The sequence below is a fragment of the Canis aureus genome, chromosome 22, assembly GCF_053574225.1.
Source record: "Canis aureus isolate CA01 chromosome 22, VMU_Caureus_v.1.0, whole genome shotgun sequence".
Classification (NCBI taxonomy): Eukaryota; Metazoa; Chordata; class Mammalia; order Carnivora; family Canidae; genus Canis; species Canis aureus.
The window spans coordinates 50,951,020-50,973,814 of record NC_135632.1 but is presented as its reverse complement, the minus strand read 5'-3'; the positions used below and the strand labels follow the sequence as shown (position 1 = coordinate 50,973,814).

Below are 22,795 nucleotides of genomic sequence, written 5' to 3'. Positions count from 1 at the left end.
TGAAATAGAAAAGGGACAGCACGGACAAGACGCCTGATCTAACTGCCTCAGCACTTTTCTTTTAATATCCACAAACTCTGACACACAGTTCATAAATCTCTGAGGCAGCTTAGTGTTCTGTTCAACAGACCAATTTTAACTATCTTTAACTTTCTGCTTTGAAACGTATTCTAAGTCCAACAGGGAAAACCTGGGGATCTCAGTAACAGTTCCAAGAAAAGCTCGCGGTCACCTGTAGCCCGTCCTTCCTGCTGACCGCGCTGACGGCATCACTTGACCTTCTCCAGGCTCCGCGGCGGTGCCCGGGGCGCCCCCGCCCCCGCCCCGCCCCCGCCCCGCCGCGGGACCGCGTGGCCTCGGTGTGGAACACCCGAAGAGATCAGACCGACTCCTGCGTGGGCTTCGAGGCTGAGCCCGCGAACGAGAGGAGCAACCAGTGCAGCACCTAAACCCTGCAGCAGGCCTTGAGTCCCGGACAGTGAAGTGTCATTTCAGACAAATTCTCCAAGTGCAAACCCGTGATAAGCCGAAGGATGTAACCCCTGTGCGGAGTCGGAGCCCCGCAGGCGAAGGGCAAGGCCGCAATCCCGGCGCCCCGCCCCGCCCCGCCCCGCCCCGCCCCGCCCCGAGGAAGGTCCGCGGACCCCGCGCTCGCCCCGATGCCGACCGCACGCAGCCGTCCAGGCCCGCGGCGAGGCCCAGCGGAGGAACCGCAGCGACGGCGGGACCCGGCTTCCAGAGGCGCGGGGGCAGTCGGATTCCCGCGGGACGCGTGCCTCGGGAGCGACCGGCCCGCCCCGCCCCAGCCTCCCCGGGGGGCGGGAACGGCGGCCCGCACGTCGGGCTTCCTGCTCCGGGGCCCCGCGCCCCCGCCCCGCGCCCCCGCCCCGCGCCAGGGCGGATGCGGCCGTGTCGGGGGCTCGCCCCACGGTCCCGCCGCGCCCACAGTCGCAGGGCCTCGGGCCCCCTCGCCCCCACCCGCCGACGGCCTGGGGCGCAGCCTTTCCCGTCGCGCCGCACCCGGCCCCACGCGCGGCGGAGGGCAGAGCCCCGGGGCCGCTCACCTGGGCGGCGGGCGCCGACGATCTCCGCGCGGGCCACGGGGCAGGCCCAGGGCGCCGGCGCACGCACCCGGCCTCGTCCCGCCCACCGCTCTTTGTGTCTGGAGGCCCCGGCGCCGCGCTCCCGCAGCCTCCAGGCGCCGCCCCCTAGTCCTCCGCGCGCGGGCGGCCACCCCGAGGGGGCGGGGCGGGGCGGGGCGAGCGGGCGGGGCGGGGCGTCCACCCGAGGGGGCGGGGCGGGGCGAGCGGGCGGGGCGGGGCGGCCACCCAAGGGGGCGGGGCGGGGCGGGGCGGGGCGGGGCGAGCGGGGCGGGGCGGGGTGCGGCGGGCGGGGGCAGGGCCTGGGCGCCTCGCCAGACGCCAGGGCCTACCCCGACGGTTTCAGCGCCAGCTTCTCCGTGAGGTTTGGCTGTTCACAGCCCGTACTCCAGCTCATCTTCTGGGAACAACCCGAGGAGGCAAGCCAGGTAGTAATACTCAGTTGAGGAAACGGGAAGACACAACAAAACTTAAGGTTCTTGTCTTCCCATCGTACAGAAAATCATTTATTGAGCACACGTACTAGTGCTAGGCATCGTCCCAGGGCTTGAGAATGGAGCAGTAACATGCTGGCAGGGTTGGCAAAAGGAAATAATAAAATGGAATAGAAAAAATAATAAAATAAAATAAATGAAATAATAAAATAAAATAAAATAAAATATAAATAAATAAATAAATATAAAATATAAAATAAAAAAAATAAAATCCCTGCCCCTCCTGGAGTTTATACACCAGGAGACAAATTAAAAGCTCAAATGAAATATACAAAAGATACTTATAAATGATACTTAGATACTTATAAATGCCAAAGAAAAACAAATTAAGAGAGGATCTTGAGAAGTGCAGGAGGTTGGGCCAGGCAAGGCCAGAGGAAGTGACATTGTAAGTGAAGGCCCGAAGGGAATGAGAGAGGGAGACAGGCAGCTAACCCGGGAACGTGGGCCAGGCCTTGAGTCTAGAGGATGCCCCATGAGTTTCTTTGTGGCCAGGAAGAGTGTGGTGTGTGAGGCCAGGTTGAAGTGAGAGAGAGGCAGAGAGGCATGTCGGGCAGTGCTGCCCCTTGGGAGGATTTGGCTTCTTCTCTGAGACTCGGAGAGGGACTTGTTGGACGTAAAGTTGTTCTGGTCACTGGGTGAGGGCGAGTTGGGGGAGAGCCAGCAAAGGTTGAAGTAGGGAGACCATTTAAGAAGTGATGGCAGAAATGGGCTGAGAGGTGAAAGTGGCTTGGACCAGGGTGAGGGGGAACAGTGGTTAGATGCAGGATGTGTGGTATTAGGGACGGTCCTGCAGACAAGAAGTACCCCTAATTGGAGGCAGGTTGTGGGAGTGGCTACAAGGGTGACTACAAGATTTTGGCTGAAGCAACAAGTTAATTCATTTTGTGCGGAGTTCCTTCCATGCTCACCTCATTTTAATACAACAATCCCAGGCCATAGTTGTAAAATTGTCATTTTACAGAGGGGAGAAATAAACTTAAGTGATTAAATAACATATACTGCGATCCATATATCTCCCAGGTACCGACATCTGACCCCAGAACTTGCATATCCTCTGCCAGCCCTGGCTGCTGATCAGAGACCTGCAGCTGATACCCCTTCTCCCTCCTCCCTTCAGTGTTCTCAATACCCCCACTGTCCTTCCAGTCATCAAAATAAGAGGCTTGTCTTCATTCCTTTCTTCATGGCTTCAGGGCATGAGCCAGCTGCACTCTGAGTCCCTGTCCTGTGGCTTCTCTGACTATTCCTTCCCAATGATCCCTTGTGGTCCTCCTTTCCTCTGCCCTGGGTATTTTCATTCACAAGGGTCCCAGTCTTGGCTCCCTGCTCTCTTTGCCTGTTCTCTGGGTGCTCCTGCTGTCCCCCATCTTAAGTCACCAACCTCGTGCTGATTGAATGGTATTCCTCAGTATTTCTAGTCTGTTCTCATTCTGGCCCTTACTCTCTTTCTCTGTTATTTATAAAAAAAAAAAAAAAAATATTCTAGTGATTTTCCTTTAAAAAAAATATTTTATTTATTTGACACAGAGACAGCACGAACCGGGGGAAGGAACAGAGGGAGAGGAGGAAGCAGACTCCCACTGAGCGGGGAGCCTGACATGGGGCTCCATCTCTTCACCCTGGGATCATGACCTGAGCCAAAGGCAGGTCAGATACCTAACTGACTGAGCCTCCCAGGTGCTGGTCTCTTTCTCTCTTACAGCCCCAAACAGTCTTACAGTCTTACAGTCTCTAACTGCCAACTGAATATTCTACTTCCATCTCTGACAAGCAGTTCAAATTCAGTCTAGTTTCAAACTGAAAGACTTATTTTTCCCCTAAAATATGCTTCTTCTTATGGATTCCCCATTTGGTAAAGGTCACAGCCCTTCTATCTCCTCCTTGAATTGACTCAGTTGCTGAGTGCTGTAGATTCCTGTGTGTTTTCCCTCTCTCTCTCTCTCTCCCGACCCCATCATCCAAGCCATGCCTTCCTGGTCAGGCCCTCTGAATGCCTCCCCAGGACTCCTAAAGCACTAAAGCCTGCTATCTGTACTTGTGCTTGTCACCTCTGTATCCCAGCCAGACATGCTTTCTAAAACATACACCTGTGTTGTCTCTGTTCTACATAAAGCCCTTCAAAGCTTCCTGGTGAAATTGTTTAGCTGGTCCTCTCTTCTGAACCTGCCACTTTTCCAGCCCACCCACCCCAGCCCCAGTCCATTCTCATCTAGACTTCAGGCCAGTGGGGCCTTTCTCAGTTCTCTGAAAATGAAACAGACCATGGGCTGTCTTTTTCCCAAGATTTTGCAAACCCCCTAGTTAACCTCTCAGTCAGCTTCAGCACTCAACACAGGAACCTACCTCCCCCACCACCATTCATTTGCTCCCTTTCCTCTCTTCCCTGGACACTCATGTTCACTCATGTTCAACTCTATCCAATCTCTGTGACTCTTTACTCTGATAATCTCTTTACTAATTCGCTCTTTTCTGCTAGTTTTTGAGCTCCTATGAGCAAGGGCTGTCTTTTTTCTCTGTTGCCCATGCCTAGAATCCAGCAAGTGTTATTTGTGACGGCTAAAAGATAGAGTGGGCTATGCTGGACCTGTACCATCTCCCTCTTTGACCTTGTTAATGATGCTTCTCTACCCCTTAGTTCCATCCTTTCACCCTTGATGTAGAAAGGCAAGTCTTACCAGCATGACAATACATCAGAATGGTGAAATGAGCTACACTGTGATCTAGCGTGAGGAAGGTGTCAGTGTATATATTTTATAGGGACTCCACTTTAAAGGATGTGAGGATCTGAGGAAATGTGACTAGTGGGGAGGAGGCAGGATAAAAGCTAGGCTCTGGAGAAACAGGGTAGGAAAAGGAGGAGGGGAAACAAGGACAAGTGAAAATTGCGACTGCCTGCAAATAGCAAACCCCACACATAGTGAAAGACAACCAGAGACTAGTGAGTGATGCTCACACCATGCTGTGGGCTATGAGGTTTTCCTGACTTGCTCTGAGTGAGGTTGGAGCCCTTCTGATGTGCCTATGACCCTTCCCAGCCAGTGAGAGTCACAGTGGTGGGCCACACCATTGCAGAAATGGACTAGCTGTGGGATGCATAGCCAAGATCCTGACCAATTCTTTATGATACTAAGTTCCCAGGGGTACCTGTTGAAATAGCAATGAAGAGTCTTTATTCAGAATGACCATGTGCCCAGGTAACCATTCTATAACTCTAAGGAGAAAAAAAAGTGAATAATAGGGGTCAACTCACAGTCTTCAACACAATTGTATAAAAATACTCAAGTCTCTTGTTTTAAGTCTCACAGCCATTAAAATTATTTTCCTTAAAATAAATAAGTAAATATAAAAAAGAATAAAATCATTTTCCTTTTCTTTTTAGCTTTATTTATTTATTCATGATAGGCACACAGAGAAAGGCAAAGACACAGGCAGAGTGAGAAGCAAGCTCCATGCAGGGAGCCCGATGTGGATTTGAGCCGGGACTCCAGGATCACGCTCTGGGCCAAAGGCAGTTGCTTAACCTCTGAGCCACCTAGGGAATCCCCATTTTTCTTGTTTCTTAAGAATGGCCTGTATTGCTATATACTTCCCTCCTAGGACCACCTTTGCTACATCCCAAAGGTTCTGAACTGTCATGTTTTCATTTTCATTTGCTTCTATGAATATTTTAAAATTCTTCCTTGATTTTCTGGTTGACATATTCATTCTTTAGCAGAATGCTCTTTAACCTCCATATATTTGTGTTCCTTCCAAATTTTCTCATGTGTTTGAGTTCAAGTTTTAAAGCATTGTGGTCTCAAAATATGCAGGAATAATCTCAATCTTTGGTACCAGTTGAAACCTGTTTTGTGACCCAGTATGTGGTCTATTCTGGAGAATGCTCCATGTGCATTTGAGAAAAATGTGTATTCTATTGCTTTGGAATGAAATGCTCTGAATATATCTGTGAAGTTTATCTGGTCCAATTTGTCATTCAAAGCTCTATTTCTTGGGTGACCTGCTTAGATTATCTATCTATTGCTGCAAGTGGGGTGTTAAATTCTCCTACTATTATTGTATTCTTATCAATATGTTTCTTTAATTTTGTTATTAATTGGTTTATATATTTCACTGCTCCTAAGTTAAGGGCATAAATGTTTCTTGTTGGATAGACCCTTTATGATATAGTGTCCTTCTTCATCCCTTACTACAATCTTTGGTTTAAAATCTAAAATGTCTGATGTAAATGTTGACACCCTAGCTTTCTTTTGATGTCTATTAGCATGATAAGTGATTCTCTACACCTTCACTTTCAATGCAGTTGTCTTTGGGTCTAAAATCAGTCTCTTAGGGGCTCCTGGGTGGCTCAGGGGTTAAGTGTCTGTCTTTGGCTCAAGTCAGGATCCTGGGATCCTGGAATCAAGTCCCGCATTGGGCTCTCTGCTCAGTGGGAAGGCTACTTCTCCCTCTCCCTCTGCCCCTACTATTGCTTGTTCTCTGTCTTTCAAATAAATAAAATCTTTAAAGATAAAATAAAATAAAATGTCTTTTATAGACAGCATGTGGATGAGTCTTCCTTTTTTATCCAATCTGATACCCTGTGTCTTTTGATTGGATCATTTAGTCCATTTACATTCAGAGTAACTATTGAATGATATGAATTTAGTGTCATTGTAATACCTGTAAAGTTACTGTTTGCGTAGATTGTCTCTGTTCCTTTCTGGTCTTTGTTACTTTGGGGCTCTCTCTTAACTCAAAGGATCCCCTGTAATGTTTCTTGCAGGGCTGGTTTAGTGATCACAAATTCTTTTAGTTTCTGTTTGTCTTGGAAGCTCTTTATCTCTCTTTCAATTCTGAATGACAGTCTAGCTGGATAAAGTATTCTTCACTGCATGTTTTTCTCGTTTAGTATCCTGAATGTATTATGCCAGCCCTTTCTGGCCTGCCAGGTCTCTGTGATATGTCTGCTGCAAGTCTGGTGTTCTTTCCCTTGTAGGTTAAGAACCTCTTGTCTCCAGCTGCTTTCAGATCTCTCTATCTCTGAAATTTGCAAGCTTCACTATTATATGTTAGGGTGTTAATCTATTTTTACTCATTATGGGAGGAGTTCTACCTCTTGGACTTGAATGCCTGTTTCCTTCCTCAGATTAGAAAAGTTCTCAGCTATGTTTTTCTTATATATACCTTGTGGCTATCTCTCTCTTCTTCCTCTGGGGCCCCAGTTATTCTAATACTGTTTCACTTTATGGTAATCGCTGACTTTTCCAAGCCTCCCCTTGTGATCCAGTAGCTATTTTTCTCTTTTCCTCATCTTGCTTACTTTCCATCATTTTGTTTTCTGTGTCACTGAGTCTTCTGCCTCATTTACCGTAGCAATTAGAGTAGCCATTTTAGATTACATCACAGTTAAAGCATTTTAAAATTTGCCTCATTAGATTTCAGTTATCTTATTTCTGCCCTAAGGGATTCTCTAGCGTTATTTATGCTTTTTTCAAGCCCAGCTACTATCTTTATAATTGTAATTCTGAATTCTAGGTCCAACATTTTACTTATATCCACGTTGATTAAATCTATGGCAGAGAGTATTACCTCTGGTTCTTTCTTTTTTGTGATTTTCTCCTAGTCATTTTGTCTGGAGAAGAATGGATGAACGAGGAAACAAAATCACACATATATATACACACACACACACACACACAATTTTGGGATCTAGTATCTGTTAGATTATATTCCTCTCCTATCTTTTCATTTTTGGTTTCTGATCTCTTTGGATTTGTCTAGTGTATATTTCACTGGGGTTGTGGTTGATATCTTTCATTTTATAGATATATTCTTCATTTTTGGCTAAAAATGTAAATGTAAAAATGAAAATTTAAAAGATTTGATAAAATGAGAAATTAGTTGAGGGATGCCTGGGTGACTTAACAGTTGAGCGTCTGCCTTCTGCCCAGGGTGTGATCCTCAGGTCCCTGCATCAAGTCCTGCATTGGAGTCCCTGCAAGGGGCTTGCTTCTCCCTCTGCCTGTGTCTCTGTCTCTCTCTCTCTCTCATAAATAAATAAATAAAATATTTTTAAAAATAGCTAGTTGAAAAGGAAAAAAAAAGAAAAATATTTTTAAACTGAAAGACTAAAAACGTGAGGAAAAAAACCTTGAATTCTATATACTATTTTGCCCTAGCACAGGAGTTTTTCAATTCTGTGTGATCTGTAAACCTGGCATTAGCCTGATGTTCCTGCTGGTCTTCTGGGGAAGGGGCTTGTTGTACTGTTTCTCAAGTGTCTTTGCCTTGGTGGAGTTGTACTGCCCTTACAAAGGGGCTGAGCTCAATGTTAGCTGTTTCAGGTTGCTCTATGTGACTTTTGTTCCCTGAAGGCTTTCCGTGCTGCTTTAGAGTATGAAAAAAAAATTAAAATGGCAAGACTGTTATTTCCAGCCCCCACAACCCCTACTCTTCAGTGCACCCTCAGGGAAAAGCAGTCAGTCACTTTTCTGTGCGCCAAACTCTGCAGACTCCTATAGTATGCACCCAGGCCAATCTTCCTGGGGGAGGGAGTATTGTCTCACTGTAATTCTTCTGATGCTTGCTAGGTCCCTGCTTGGAGAGTGGTTGCTGATGGTGCCATGGTTTCCAGTTTGTGACAACAGCGAGCTGAGAGCCCTCTCTGGGACTCCCTAATTGTAGCCAGCTTCCCTGCTTCAATGCTTGGGAACTGTGCTGCACTCATGTGCCCCTGTTCTTTCTGTGACCCCAGGGATCCTGAAACCACACTGTCCCACTTAGGATTCTGCTCCACTTTGCCCCTTGAACACCTTTCAGGCAGGAATGTCACTTACCAGAGCAGACTTCTAAAAGTTCCAATTTTGCACTCTGCTGCTCTGTCACTTTCCAGTGCCTTATACAGGCTCCACCCCCCCCCACCCCCCCCCACCCCCCCCCCCCCGTGGTTTATCTTCCCTTTAGATTCCTTTAGATTCACTTCTCTCCATTTCCTACCTTGGAAAAAGTGGCCACTTTTCTATCTGTAGAATTACAGCAACTCTTTTCTTAGCTCTCAGGTTGAATTCACAGGTGTTCAGATGCTTTGATAGGTATCTAGCTGAATTCAAGTGACCAGATGAAATGAGGGTCCCCTACTCTTCCACCATCTTCCCTCCTTCCCCTATTGACAATTGTTAACTAAGGGGTAGAATATCCATTACTTGGGGCAGGAAGCAGGGTTTCCTGCTTTTTCTTCCTATTTTGGTCAGGGGGTTCCTGTCATAGCACCCACCATCTTGATCCTATCTTGACCCAGCTTCTTGTGAAGTGCTGCTAGGACAGGCCTTGGACCTTCCCAATAGCTGGCCATGACTTCATTCTTGCTGGCTTCTGGGCATCCTATTAGAACCTAACCAACTAAAAAAAAACAAAAAACAAAAAAACAAAAAAAACAAAAAACAAAACAAAAAAGAACCTAACCAACTGCCTCCTTTAACAGAACCTGTCTCACGGCTACAATTAAAAAATACAAGCTATAAGGGATGCCTGGGTGGCTCAGTGGTTGAGCATCTGCCTTTGGCTTGTGTTGTGATCCGAGGGTCCTGGGATCGAGTCCCACATCAGGCTCCCTGCAGGGAGCCTGCTTCTCCCTCTGCCTGTGTGTGTGTGTGTCTCTCTCTGTGTCTCTCGTGAATAAATAAAATCTTAAAAATAAAATAAAACCTATACTATCTTTATTTGTATCTATCTGTATGTTTATGTATATCTATATATGCATGTGTTAGATGTGTGTTATTTTTTCTACCTTCAGGTGGAATTACGAAAATTAATTTATAAAGAACTCTATTTATTTATTTATTTTTAAAGAACTCATGCAATTCTTTTTTTTTTTTTAAAGATTTTATTTACTGGGGATCCCTGGGTGGCTCAGTGGTTTGGCGCCTGCCTTTGGCCCAGGGTGCGATCCTGGGGTCCTGGGATCGGGTCCCGCAATGGGCTCCCGGCGTGGGGCCTGCTTCTCCCTCTGCCTGTGTCTCTGCCTCTCTCTCTCTCTGTCTATCATAAATAAATAAATCTTTTAAAAAAAGATCTTATTTATTTATTCATGAGAGAGAGAGAGAGAGGCAGAGGGGAAAAGCAGGCTCCATGCAGGGAGCCTGACATGGGACTCTATCCTGTGTCTCCAGGATCAGGAGATGTTATCTCTTACAGGATCAAGTTATCTCTGACAGAATTTGTCAGCAATAAAGATAATGTGACGGTTGTTTAATGTCTCATGAAATTTTTATGACTAATCTAAACATAATTATGACTAATCTAAACATAATTGTTAAGAACAAATAAATTACAAAGATGTAAGTCAGATAAAGTTTATAAACTTTTCAGGGCACCTGAGTGGCTCAGTTGGTTGAGTGTCTGACTCTTGATGTTGGCTTGGGTTATGATCTCAGGGTTGTAGGATTGAGCCCTGTGTAGGACTCCCTGCTCAAGTCTGCTTGAGGATTCTCTCTCCCTCTTCTTGTGCCCCTCCCCTCATTCTCTGTTTCTCTTTTAAGTAAATAAATAAACAAATAAAATATATATTTTTAGGTTTATCAACTTTTTATAAAAAAGATTTATTTATTTGTTCATGAGAGACAGAGGCAGAGACACAGGCAGAGGGAGAAGCAGGCTCCGTACAGGGAGCCCGATGTAGGACTTGATCCCAGGACCCCCAGGATCATGTCCCAAGCTGAAGGCAGGTGCTCAACCGCTGAGCCATCCAGGCGTCCCAAGTTTATAAACCTTTTAACAATAATTATGCTTTTGGTATGTCTACTTAAAAATATAGTTTCCAAAATATTTTTTAAATTTAAATTTAATTTGCCAACATATAGTCTAACACCCAGTGCTTATCCCATCAAGTGCCCTCCTCAGTGCTCATCACCCAGTCACCCCATCCCCCCCCCATCCACCTCCCCTTCTACAACCCTTTGTTTCCCAGAGTTAGGAGTCTCTCATGGTTTGTCTCCCTCTCTAATTCTTCCCACTTGATTCCCCTACTTTCCCTTATAATCCCTCTCACTATTTCTTATATTCCCCATATGAGTGAAACCATATGATGATTGTCCTTCTCCAATTGACTTATTTCACTCAGCATAATACTCTCCAGTTTCATTAGTTTCCAAAATCTTTTTGGTAACTTGAAACCTTAAAGTTATTCTAAGCTAAATGATGGATATTCATTGAGTATATAGATCACTTCTAAATAAGATAAAATACTGAAACATTAGTTACTGAACATCACTCATTTTTGGCTTATTACAGAAGAACTGAAGATATTTGAGTCTATTACTAAATATTTTATGTGCTGCATTGAAAAACTCACTGGGTAGAAGAATGTACTTCCAGAAATCATAAAATGTATTCATAAACTTGTCAATTCATAGAATGCTAGTGTAACAAACAACCCACAATTCCTTTGTCTTAGTTTTCACTAGAAATTAAGGATTCTAAGTATTACAAATTCTAATCAATATATGTAATTAAAACTACTTAGAAATAATAAGTGTTAAAGGAAACAAACATTTGTGAAAAGTAAGTAAGGAAAGTAGAATGCGTTTTTGGGTGAGAAGTATGGGGACATCTGGTGGGCTAAGTTGGTGAAGGAAGTGACTCTTCACCTTGGGGTTGTGAGTTCAAGCCTCATGTTAGCTCTAGAGATTATTATTATTTTTTTAATGGTATGAGATATGAGAATGTATTTTTGTTAAGGAAAAAAATTAATTTTGTCTGAAAGTAAAATGGTTATTTCAGAATTAGGAAGAGCAAAATATAAGACAAAGCCTAAATGGTTATAAATGGATATATGTGGTTCATGGAAAATGCATCTTAGGAAAGTCATTTTTTAAATTTGTTAAAGATTTATTTTTATTTATTTGAGAGAGGGAGGAAGGGAGGGAGAAAGGGAGAGAGAGAGAGAGAGAGAGAGAACACAAGTGAGAAAGGGGCAGAGGGAGAGGGAGAAGCAGGCCTCCTGCTGAGCAGGGAGCTCAACCCAGGGCTCTACCGGGAGCTCGACCTGGGGCTCGATCTGGGGCTCCACCAGGGGCTCGATTGGGGGACCCTGTGATCGTGACCTGAACCGAAGGCAGACACTTAACCAGCTGAGCCACGCAGTCGCCCCTTAGGAAAATTATTTTGTGTGGTCAAACTGGCTGAGATTGGAATGAATTTATTCAAGTTCTTAAAGAATGGATTTTAAAGATCAAAAGTACACTGGTGCAAAATTAGAATTTGTTTTTTTTCCAGGGCACCTGGGTGGCAGTCAGTGAATCATCTGACTCTTGATTTTTGCTCAGGTCATGATCTCAGGAATCTAGCTTCCTGCACTGAGCATGGAACCTGCTTAAGATTCTCTCTCTCCTTCTCCCTCTGCTCTTTCCCGTGAGAAAAAAAAAAAAAAAAAGAAATGGTTTTCTCTTTGTTAAAAGGACAAAGTGTTCTTGGACTATTGGTATTAACTTACTAAGAGATTGTAAAAGGTTTTCCTTGCCTTTTGGGTAATCTACCTGGAAAGCAAAGTTTTTTTGTTTTGTCAAAATTTCCTACACTTCGTCTTTATTCGTTCTTCGGTTATTTGGGAGAACTGAATCCTTTCAAAATTAAAAGATTTGGGACGCCCAGGTGACTCAGAGGTTTAATGCCTGCCTTTGGCCCAGAGCATGATCCAGGAGTCCTGGGATCGAGTCCCATGTCCTGCATTGGGCTCCCTGCATGGAGCCTGCTTCTTCCTCTGCCTGTGTCTCTGCCTCTCTGTGTGTGTCTCTCATGAATAAATAAATAATAAAAATCTTTTAAAAAATTAAAAGAGTTAGGTTTAACTCACAACTATGTAACCTTATGTTACATAGCCTTTAAAATCTATTATTACTTTGGTTAAATAGGTCATTAGCTATTATTTCATAATGATCTGTGATTCTATCTAATCAAATGTTCAAAGATTTTGACATTTTTGACAATTTTCCCAAATTAAATTCTACATGCCATCCTTTTGACCTCTAATTAACTTTGAGATGTCTCAGAGAGTCCTTGGAAAATCTCAAAGGATTTGTAACATGTTAAACTAATTAAGTTTATTTGATATGTTAAGTTACATGAGAAACACTATCAAATAAGAAATGATGCTCTACCTTCTTAGATTATATCTGTATGGGTATGTGTTAATATAAGTGTTCTAGAAATTGTATGAAATTCCTAGAAATCTGATATGTTTTGGTATAAATAATGTTATTAGTCATATTTAATTATCTTAAAATGTATATTATAGAGATAACCAAATTTCCTTGTCAATTCTATTATAACAAAGTCTCATCAGATCTTTAACCATGGCCATTTTTAACTCTTTCATCATTTACAGACGGTTGTTTTACTCTGATGCCTTTGCAAAATTGCTTTATCTTCAAAGAGGCTCTTGGAAAGGAACCTACCAAGTTCTTTTGAACACTAATACTGCTGCCAAATTTTAAGGTGTTAAATCTTGGGTGCATATTTCCTACCTAAAGAAGAGTACACTTGCCATTTGGTCTCATGCTAATGTTGGAGATCTCAAAATCAGATTGCTCAGGAAGAGAAGCAGCTGGCACCACCAGGTAGACCGATCCCTCCCAAGATCTATCAACAACAGTTCTTTCCATTTCTCCTCCCATCTCTTGACCATCTTTTTTTTTTTTTTTAAGATTATTTATTTGAACACCAATAAAAAATTAATTTATTTAAAAAAAGATTATTTATTTATTTTTTCATGAGAGAAGCAGGCCCCATGCTGGGAGCCCGATGTGGGACTCGATCCCGGGACTCGATCCCGGGACTCCAGGATCACGCCCTGGGCCGAAGGCAGGAGCCAAACCGCTGAGCTACCCAGGGATCCCCTTTGGCAGATGTCTCCTACCTTGTTTGGGAGTTAGTGGCAATGAAATCAGGTTAGAAATTTATTACTTACTCTAAGGAAAATGTCAGGACCTACCTCTGAAGCCACAGCTGCCCAGCAAAGATCATTGGGTTTGCTTACTAAAGTTGTCTTAGACAAGAAAGTAGCTCCTGATGCTTTCCTTGCTGAGCAGGGAGGTGTTCATTCTGTAGCTAATACCTCTTGTGCTTGGATAAGTAGTTCTGGGGAAGTTGAGATACAACTGGATGAAATAGTTAAACAAGCCACTGGCTTGGGCAGATTAAACCTAACCCTGGGTCATTCTGTGACCTGTTTGATTTGCCTGGTTTGGGTCATGACCTTGACTTTGGAATGCACTCCAAACTTTGGGTCTTCGTTCTTCTTTTTACCTCCTTCTTCTTCTCCTCCACCTCCTCCTCTCTTCCTACTCCTTCTCCTCCTTCTTCATCTTCTGGTTTGTTTGTTTGTTTGTTTGTTTGTTTAAGACAGAGAGAGAGAGAGAGAGAGGCAGAGACACAGGCAGAGGGAGAAGCAGGCTCTCTATGGGGAGCCCGATGCAGGACTCCATCCCAGGACCCAGAGATCACGACCTGAGCTGAAGGCAGATGCTCAACCACTGAGCCACCCAGGCATCCCTTGTTTTTATTTTTAAGTAATCTCTACACCCAACATGGTGCTCAAATTCACAGCCCCAAGATCAAGAGTTACATGCTTCACCGATTGAGACACCCCTGGGTATTATTCTTCTTATACTCATCATTGTAGTCTTTGTGGTGCACTATATTCTCTCAAATATCTTTTTTTTTAAGATTGTATTTATTTATTCATGAGACACACACACACACACACACACAGAGAGAGAGAGAGATAGGCAGAGACACAGGCAGAGGGAGAAGCAGGCTTCATGCAGGGAGCCCGATGCAGGACTTGATCCTGGGACCCTAGGATCATGCCCTGAGCCAAAAGCAGACGCTTAACTGCTGAGCCAACCAGGCATCCCTCTCTCAAAGATCTTGAATACATGTCCACAAGGGTTGGCTAGCTGACGGGTGATCTCACAGAAATTGGAACTCCAAACGAAACGTGAAGAAAATGCCATCTTTAAGGATATGAGCCCAACTTTTTGACCTGTGAACTACACAAAGACCAAAGCAGATGACAAAAGTAGTGCTTTAGCCTAAATATTTGATCACACCTCTCAGTAAGCTTAGAGTCTGATCAAAAGTGGAGAACTGTTAAAATAACCAGATTAGACCCAGGGCAGAGTCACTCATGGTAAATCCCATGTCAGCAAACCAAAACGTAATTAAATTTCTATGCTGGGCTCTCCAGAGAAGGAAGGTTTAGATTAGCCAGTCATTGCTTGTCTGCTCAGCACAAGTTACCTGACTTAGCTCCAAGACTCCCCTTTGCTCCAGGTAAGTAAAGTAACCCTGCCTTAACCAACAGGCAAATAACTAGTGTAACTAGAAAATATCTCACCTTATACAGCTCTTTGGAACTCCTTTCTATCTGCTAGATTGTATGCTGCCAAATTCATGAATCACCAAATACAGCCAGTAAGATCTTTAAAATTTACTCAGTTGAATTTTGTTCTTCCAACAAATGATTTTAGTTCATTGAGAAAAGAGTAGAGGAGGTAATTGAGAAATGAAGAAAATAATACCTTGCTATGGGATTTTTTGGTTTTGATACTGGAATTTCCTGATTTGGAATAAAATTCCCCTTTAAAAACATGGGTCATCAAAGATACAGATGCAGTGAAATGGCAGGACACCTGCACCCCAATGTTTCTAGCAGCAATGTCCACAATAGCCAAACTGTGGAAGGAGCCTCGGTGTCCATCGAAAGATGAATGGATAAAGAAGATGTGGTCTATGTATACAATGGAATATTCCTCAGCCATTAGAAACGATGAATACCCACCATTTGCTTCTACGTGGATGGAGCTGGAGGGTATTATGCTGAGTGAAGTAAGTCAATCGGAGAAGAACAAACATTATATGGTCTCATTCATTTGGGGAACAAAAAAAATAGTGAAAGGGAATAAAGGGGAAAGGAGAGAAAATGGGTGGGAAATATCAGTGAGGGTGACAGAACATGAGAAACTCTTAACTCTGGGAAACGAACAAGGGGTCGTGGAAAGGGTGGTGGGTGGGGAGTTGGGGTGACTGGGTGACGGGCACTGAGGGGGGTACTTGACAGGATGAGCACTGGGTGTTATGCTATATGTTGGCAAACCGAACTCCAATAAAAAAAAAAATACCAAAAAACAAACACACAAACAAACAAAAAAACCATGGGTCATTGCCTGTAGTCAAGATTCTTTATGGGCCTGGGACCCAGGGCTGATTCTGGCCCCTGCAGAGGATTCATATTGTACCTGAAATTCTGTGAAGAACCAAGCCCCAAGGGTTCACTGGACAGAACATCGAGAAGCTGCCCAGGGTTTGGGGGCTATTGTCTGGGCCGGAATCACTGGGAGCCTGCAATCCTATTCATGTAGGGGCTTTAATAGCAAAGGGGATATACTGAGAGGTTCCATGAGCCATCACACATCCTTTGGGCCTGTGAGCTCCATGAAAGCAGGTCTGGCCTTTTTGTTTCCCCACTATAGATTCAGTGCCTGGAGCATCCTACTACACGCACACACATGCACACACACACACACACACACACAGTAATTAACATGTGGGGTATATATGTGTCCTGCTCAAATATCTGTTGGCTGAATGACAAAATGCAACCAAGTCTTGCAAAGGCATCACAGCTCTTTCCTCTTGTATTAGTTTGCTCAGGCCGCCATAACAAAATACCACAGACTAGTGGCTCAGGTAACAGGAATTTATTGTCTCACAGTTCTGGAGCTGGAGGTCATTTAAAGTTTGGCAGGTTTGGTTTCTTCTGAGGCCCCTCTCCTTGACTTGCTGGCTACAGTTTTCTCCTTGTGACGGCACATGGCCTTTCCTCTCTGTGCACATCTCCGGTGTCTCTTCCTCTTGTTATAAGGACACCAGTCCTATTGGGTTAAGGCCTCCCACACTTTCAACCTCATTTAACCTTAGTTACCCTTTAAAGACACTACCTTCAAATGCAGTTATTTTAGGAGTTAAGGCCTCAACATATGAATTTGGGAGTGGGACACAATTTAGTCCACAATACCCCTCCTCACTGTCCTTCCCCTATGGACCCACTGCCTTCTCTTTCTTCCCTCTCCACAGACCCATTTTCTCCTTTTCTATGGCTTGAACTCATTTGCCCTTGTAGAAGGGTCACTCAACAAAAGTGGAATGTGCTGAGTTCACAAGGCAGGAACCTGTGGCTTTGTCTCAGACCTGTTTTGTTTGGCTTGATGATGGGGCCTTCCTTTGGGTCACCCCTCCTGGTTTTGCCATAGTCCAAAGCACTTCCATCCCCTCATGCTGGCCCCCTTGGCTCGTCCTTATGTGAGTCTGACGCCCATGTGCACATTAGAGAGGAACTCCCAACCAGGGCCTCTGAGTCCCAAAGTGTATGAAGATTCCAGTTCACACAGCTGGGCTCACTTGGTGGCTGCCAACTGACAGCCAGAGGAGTCAGAGATGAGGTCAAGGAGAGGAACTCCTTTAAGAAGGAGCTTTGGAAAAAAAAAGTGAAGGAGCTTTGGTGGTTTGGAGGAAAGGATTGGCAGAGAAATAATTGGTCCACATCTTTTTTTTTTTTTAAGATTTCATTTATTTATTCATAGAGACACACCCAGAGAGAGAGAGAGAGAGAGAGAGAGGCAGAGACACAGGCAGAGGGAGAAGCAGGCTCCATGTGGGAGCCTGACATGGGACTCGATCCCAGGTCTCCAGGATCACACCCCAGGCTGCAGGCAGCGCTAAACCACTGCGCCACTGGGGCTGCCCTGGTCCACATCTTAAATGAAATTACCAGCCTTTGTCTTTCACCCAAGCATATTTTAACCCCAATTAAGGGGTCTGCTTTTCACATAGTTATTTGCTCACCACTACGCATACATACCCTATTAACACAACACTCATACACACACTCATTAAGCATATATGCAAACCCCACTAGGCATACCCCATGCTACCTACACACCCCACAACACACAGTTCCACTACAGACACCACATTAAGCACACGAATACTCTACTCACACCCACACATGTAATCCCACTCCTCACACACATGACCCCACTACATATACACCCAACCATTAACACATAATTCTACTAAATACCTCTCAGTACACGTATGTCCCACTACTCACATGCACCCATTAATCATATACATATACACACATACACTACTAATAAGCGCCCAATACACGTACAACTTCACATTTATATACCATAGTACTCAGCACACATAGTACTCACACACACACCTCTACACAAACTCTCACTACTTACAATCTCAGTGTATACACACAAACCCCCTATACATGCACCCCATTACACACACCCCACTACTTGCATGCACGCAGCCCATTTTGCACACTCCCAAACACAGCCTTGCACACTCCCCCACACAACATTCTCAAGGGCTCCCCAGCACTCAGAGACCTCACTATGCACACACATATACACCCCTTCTACAGATATGCACACATATCCAACTACACATACCCAACCTACTTAAAACATACACCTCTACAAGCACTCACACACATATATTTTTTCCCTCTCAATCCACACCACCGTACTCACAGCTGCTCACCCACCCATTACACACATGCACACAAATCCATAAACACATATACATAAGCTTCACTACCTCCTTTTCTACCATGTGGATGACAATTTTCTGCATTCTCCAAAGCCTCATATTCACAGCCTGCTTTTGACTGCCCATCATACCTGTCCAAATTTCATTTCTTACCATCCCTGCTCAGACCCCTTTCTCCAAACAGGCTGATCACTTTCCTTTTTTGCAGACCTAGAACCCCTCCTGATTGCTTAGTATTCGCTGTCTGGCACTTAGTAGGAGTCCAGTAAGTTTCTGTTACAATGAATTCTCTCTCTGCAAATGTTTTTTCCCTTCTTTGCCCAGATATGTTGCTTCCTTCACTATCTAGCCTAAGATTCATGGCCACTGCACAGTAGCTCCCTTACTGATGTTCTTCTAGGAAGTGTTCATCAATTTTATACCATACTCCCTCTTGCTTATGTACCAGGATGTCTAAACCGAACCTGTGATCTAAGCAGCAGATGTCAGATACCAAACTTAGTGTGAGGCTCCCTAGTAGTGTTCATGGTAGTTAATCCGATGCTTGTTTCCTGACATTTGAGCTATCTCACCCATTTCACAAATATAGAGAAAGTGGATCCAGAGGTGGAAGGGTTTGGTAGAGGAACTATCCCCTTAATGTCAAACCTGGAGAGTGAGATGCAGTGGTAAAACTCAGAGGGGTGACACAATTTCCTGCAGAAAGTATGTAAGTTCAAGGGGCTGTGGCAGGGGACCCAGAGACAGCAGAGGGCTGTGGGTGGGTATAACCTGCTTCTCACTGACAGTGGGGCAAGGACATGTCAGAAAGGCTGACGTGGGACCAGTTAGAGCCCTTCCCAGGAGCACTGCCTGGGAGAGGAAGAGGATGTCACTGGTGAAAGTGGTGAAAGTGGAGAGATCTGCTAGAGAAGCAGGGGTGAAGGGGTAGCCTACTGGAAAAGGGGACAAGAAGCAGCAGCTGCAGGAATCCAGTGGGAGTTCTGAAAAGCCCCCGTGAGTTCCCACAAGGTAGTCAGGTGTGAAAGCCTGTTGCACCTTCAGGCTGTAGAGCCAACTCAGGACAGCAGCAGGCTCTAACCAAGTGAGAACCTCCCTGTCCACCCCCCTACACCTCCCCTCTGCTCAGGAGATGAGTGCATATTGCATCCCACAGAGAGGATCCACTTACACATGTTTGTGACTTAAAGTGATCATAGGACTATTTCCTAGGAATGAACAGAAAAGCCTGGAGGAGTTTTCATCTAGTCTTCATCCACTGGCAGGGAGAAAGCTTCCTCTAGCTGTGTCAATATTAAAGGAACAATAGGTGACAGAAAAGTTTCATTTTGATTACATCCCAGTGTCATCCTTGTTTGGCACACTGGTTACACCTGTATTTTCTATTAAGTTCCTTAATTTTAATATCTGTTTGTGTTCCAAATGCTATCCTTACTTTTCTTTAACCTGCCATGCTATCGGGGTTGTCTGGGTGGCTCAGGCAGTTAAAATGTCGGGCTCTTGGTTTTGGCCAAGGTCATGATCTTGGGGTCTTGGGATGGAGCCCTGTGTTGGGCTCCCTGCTCAGCGCGGATTCTGCTTGTGATTCTCTCCCTCTTTCTCTGCCCCTCCCCCCATACATGTTCTCTTTCTCTAAAATAAATCTTAAAAAACAAACAAACAAACAAACCCTGCCACAATAACTAGTACTTCACTGGGGAGTTAATGTGTGGGTGCAAGCTGAGAATTTGGTAGCCCTGGAAAGAGTAGAACTGAGTGTGGCTAGGTTTTCACATGACGGGACCTTGCACAGGTTATTTCACCAGCATCACTGTGCAGCATACCCACTGCTCTTATGTTGGCTCCATGTTGTTTATCATTCTTACTGGGAGGAGTCAACCCATCAAATTCCCACAAAGTTTGGTTATTCCAAGTAATTAAATCTAGTAACAGAGTTGTTTTCATGGGAGAACTGTCCCATTTTTACTGACATCTGCTAGACATTCAGTGAAGCACTGAATGTGTGTGTGGTTTTCGAAGTATATCTTATGGTTATTTGTTAAATTTTCATGCACAGATTTCAAGCTTAGGAGATATGCAAAAAGATTATATATACATCTCTATTAGGAACTTGGCAAGTAGAATATGGGTGATATATGGCAACAAATAAACCATAATAAAACTTAACTTTTAAATCACTTACAATTGTATAATTTAGGGGTATGTAGTACATTCACAATCAAACTATCACCACTATCTAGTTCCAGAATATTTTTGTCATTCCATAAAGAGACTCTGTACTCATTAAGCAGTCACCTGTTTTCGCCTTCCAGTAAAATGTAAACATAATTTCTGTAAGCTGTTTTATCATCTTATCCATAAAGGTCAGGCTGACATTTCAGAAGAAAAATCTTCCAAGAAATCCAGTGGAAATAACTATATTGTCATATAGTTACATACTTCAACATAAGTACTTCAACATAAGTCAAGATGCTACTGTGGTCTCAATAATATGTCATATATTTGAAGACTGATTAAAAATATGGTTTAACTCTGGCTAAATTTTAACCCTATTGCTAGAAGTTAATTTTTTTACGATTTTATTTATTCATGAGAGACAGAGAGAGAGAGAGAGAGAGAGAGAGAGAGAGAGAGGCAGAGACACAGGCAGAGGGAGAAGCAGGCTCCATGCAGGGAGCCTGACATGGTACTCGGTCCCGGGTCTCCAGGATCACGCCCTGGACTGAAGGCACCCTAAACCACTAAGCCACCTGGGCTGCCCTAGAAGTTAATTTTTTAAAAGCATAAATCAAATGTACCTCATTCAGAAGGATTTTAACTGCAAAGAAATCTAAGAGACTATAACTTTTAAGTGATCATAGGAACAGAGTTGTCAGTCAAAACAAGTATCTATGTCCAAGCAATATTGAAAATTTAGGAACACAGAACAATGAGACCCACAATCACAAGACAAGCCAAAGGATGTCAGACACAAGAATATAGAAAAAGGGAGTCAGGGGAGAGATGTTAAAAAAATAAGCTGCATATAGAATTCAAAACAAAACTGAAAAGAAGAAAAAAGGCTGTAGGCATGCAGTGAATCTCCACTTCAAATAGACAACATTTCTTAATAGTGACTATGGAGCACACGACTGGCTTTGTGGTCTTGACCTACATTAAACAGGAAATAGAACATCTTCCATACTGTTATACAAGGAAATATACATCTAACATAGTTTCTACTCCAAACTTAACTAAACCATAGTAAAGGAATACACATGCATAAGTCAGGAAAACAGGCATCAACAAAATTTTGAAAGCTGGAAAATATGTGGACAAGTGGCCAGTAATTTAGTAGATCCAGGAAAGCTGAGTCTGGACCAGCAGTGTGAGGAGCTGAGAAACCATGAGGTAGATTCATCCAAACATTTAGGAACCAACACTACCAGATACCTCAGGCCTGAAGGAGGATGGTGGGGAGTTGGATTAAGGAGGATGGGGTAAAAGGTATTCAAAATACAATCCCTGCCCCCACCAACCTTAAGTCCTACTTCAACATAAGTCAAGATGCTACTGTGGAGAGTAAAACAGAAGATATCTCTACTGGGGGTGTCACATAATTGGGCTCAATGGCAACCAGAAACATATTAAGTAACCATATGAATACCTTTTCCCCACCTCCCTTCCACGCAGTTCCTAGGTGCTGACATCAGACCTCTACCCTTCAGTCAGGAGAAGAAACCAGACCAACCAAAAGCAAAGAAGAGCTTAAAACAATGGTCTCAGGGGTTCTCCAACTCACAGCCTACCCAGATACCCAACAGTAAAAGAGCCTCCAAGTTGACAAGCCCCGTCTACCTGTGCAGAGCTTCCAGTCAGCAGCATCATCCCTACTCTTATTCATGAATACTAAGGATTTCTGGGAATGTGAGGAAAGCTTTTAATGTGAGCAAAGAGATCTAAATAAACAGATTAGAGCAACTTAGAAAAATAGTGGATTCTGTGGCTTTTCCAAAAACTTAATTTTCTGAGAGATAACATTCCACTCAAAACAAAAAAAAAAATATTACTAAAAAGGAACATTAAGAAAACAAAACAAAGCTCTCAGAAATTAAAAGAATAGTAATAGGGTTAGAAAATCAATAGGACTGGAAGATATAGTTGAAGAAACCCCCCTTATCCCAAAGTGGAACAAAATAACATATGGGAAAATAGGAGAGAAAAGATTAAACAAAGCAGGTCATTAGAGGAGGTCCATCATCTGAATAGCAGGAGTTCCAGAAAATGAGAGCAGGAAAAGAACAGTGGGGAAGCAATTTGCAATGAAGTAATTACATTTTCAGAACTGAATAACATTAAGATTTTGATCAGAAGGGTTCAGAGTGCCAAGCAGATAGAATGAAAACAGAGCATCACCATGGATCACTGGGGGAAAACTACACTTCTAAGACCTTCAAGAAAGAAAAAAGTCTGGTCACATAAATATGGCTAGAAGACCACAGAGCAATGCCTCTAAATTCCAAATGAAAATGATACCAGACTGCATGCTGTTAACAGTCAATAATGGGAGAAGGGTAAAGGCACTTTCAGACATTTAAAATCTTAAACATTTTA

General features: G+C 43.8%; 1 protein-coding gene and 1 long non-coding RNA gene across 6 annotated transcripts in view; one reads left to right on the top strand and one right to left on the bottom strand.

Moving 5' to 3' along the window:
- Positions 1-1,204, bottom strand: part of NINL (ninein like) — a 140,668-nt gene extending 139,464 nt beyond the window's left edge. For 4 of the 5 annotated variants that reach the window (XR_013361676.1, XM_077866017.1, XM_077866020.1 and 1 more), the window contains exon 1: positions 1,065-1,204. The gene's annotated coding sequence lies outside the window, so the exon portion shown is untranslated. The remainder of the gene's footprint in view (positions 1-1,064) is intronic. The other variant, XM_077866018.1, reaches the window with a different exon arrangement.
- A 186-nt stretch (positions 1,205-1,390) lies between these two features.
- Positions 1,391-22,185, top strand: LOC144294217 (uncharacterized). The gene is made up of 3 exons (XR_013361674.1): positions 1,391-1,528; positions 12,957-13,188; positions 21,875-22,185. It is a non-coding gene; the product is annotated as an uncharacterized LOC144294217 (long non-coding RNA).
- The last annotated feature ends 610 nt before the right edge of the window (positions 22,186-22,795 follow it).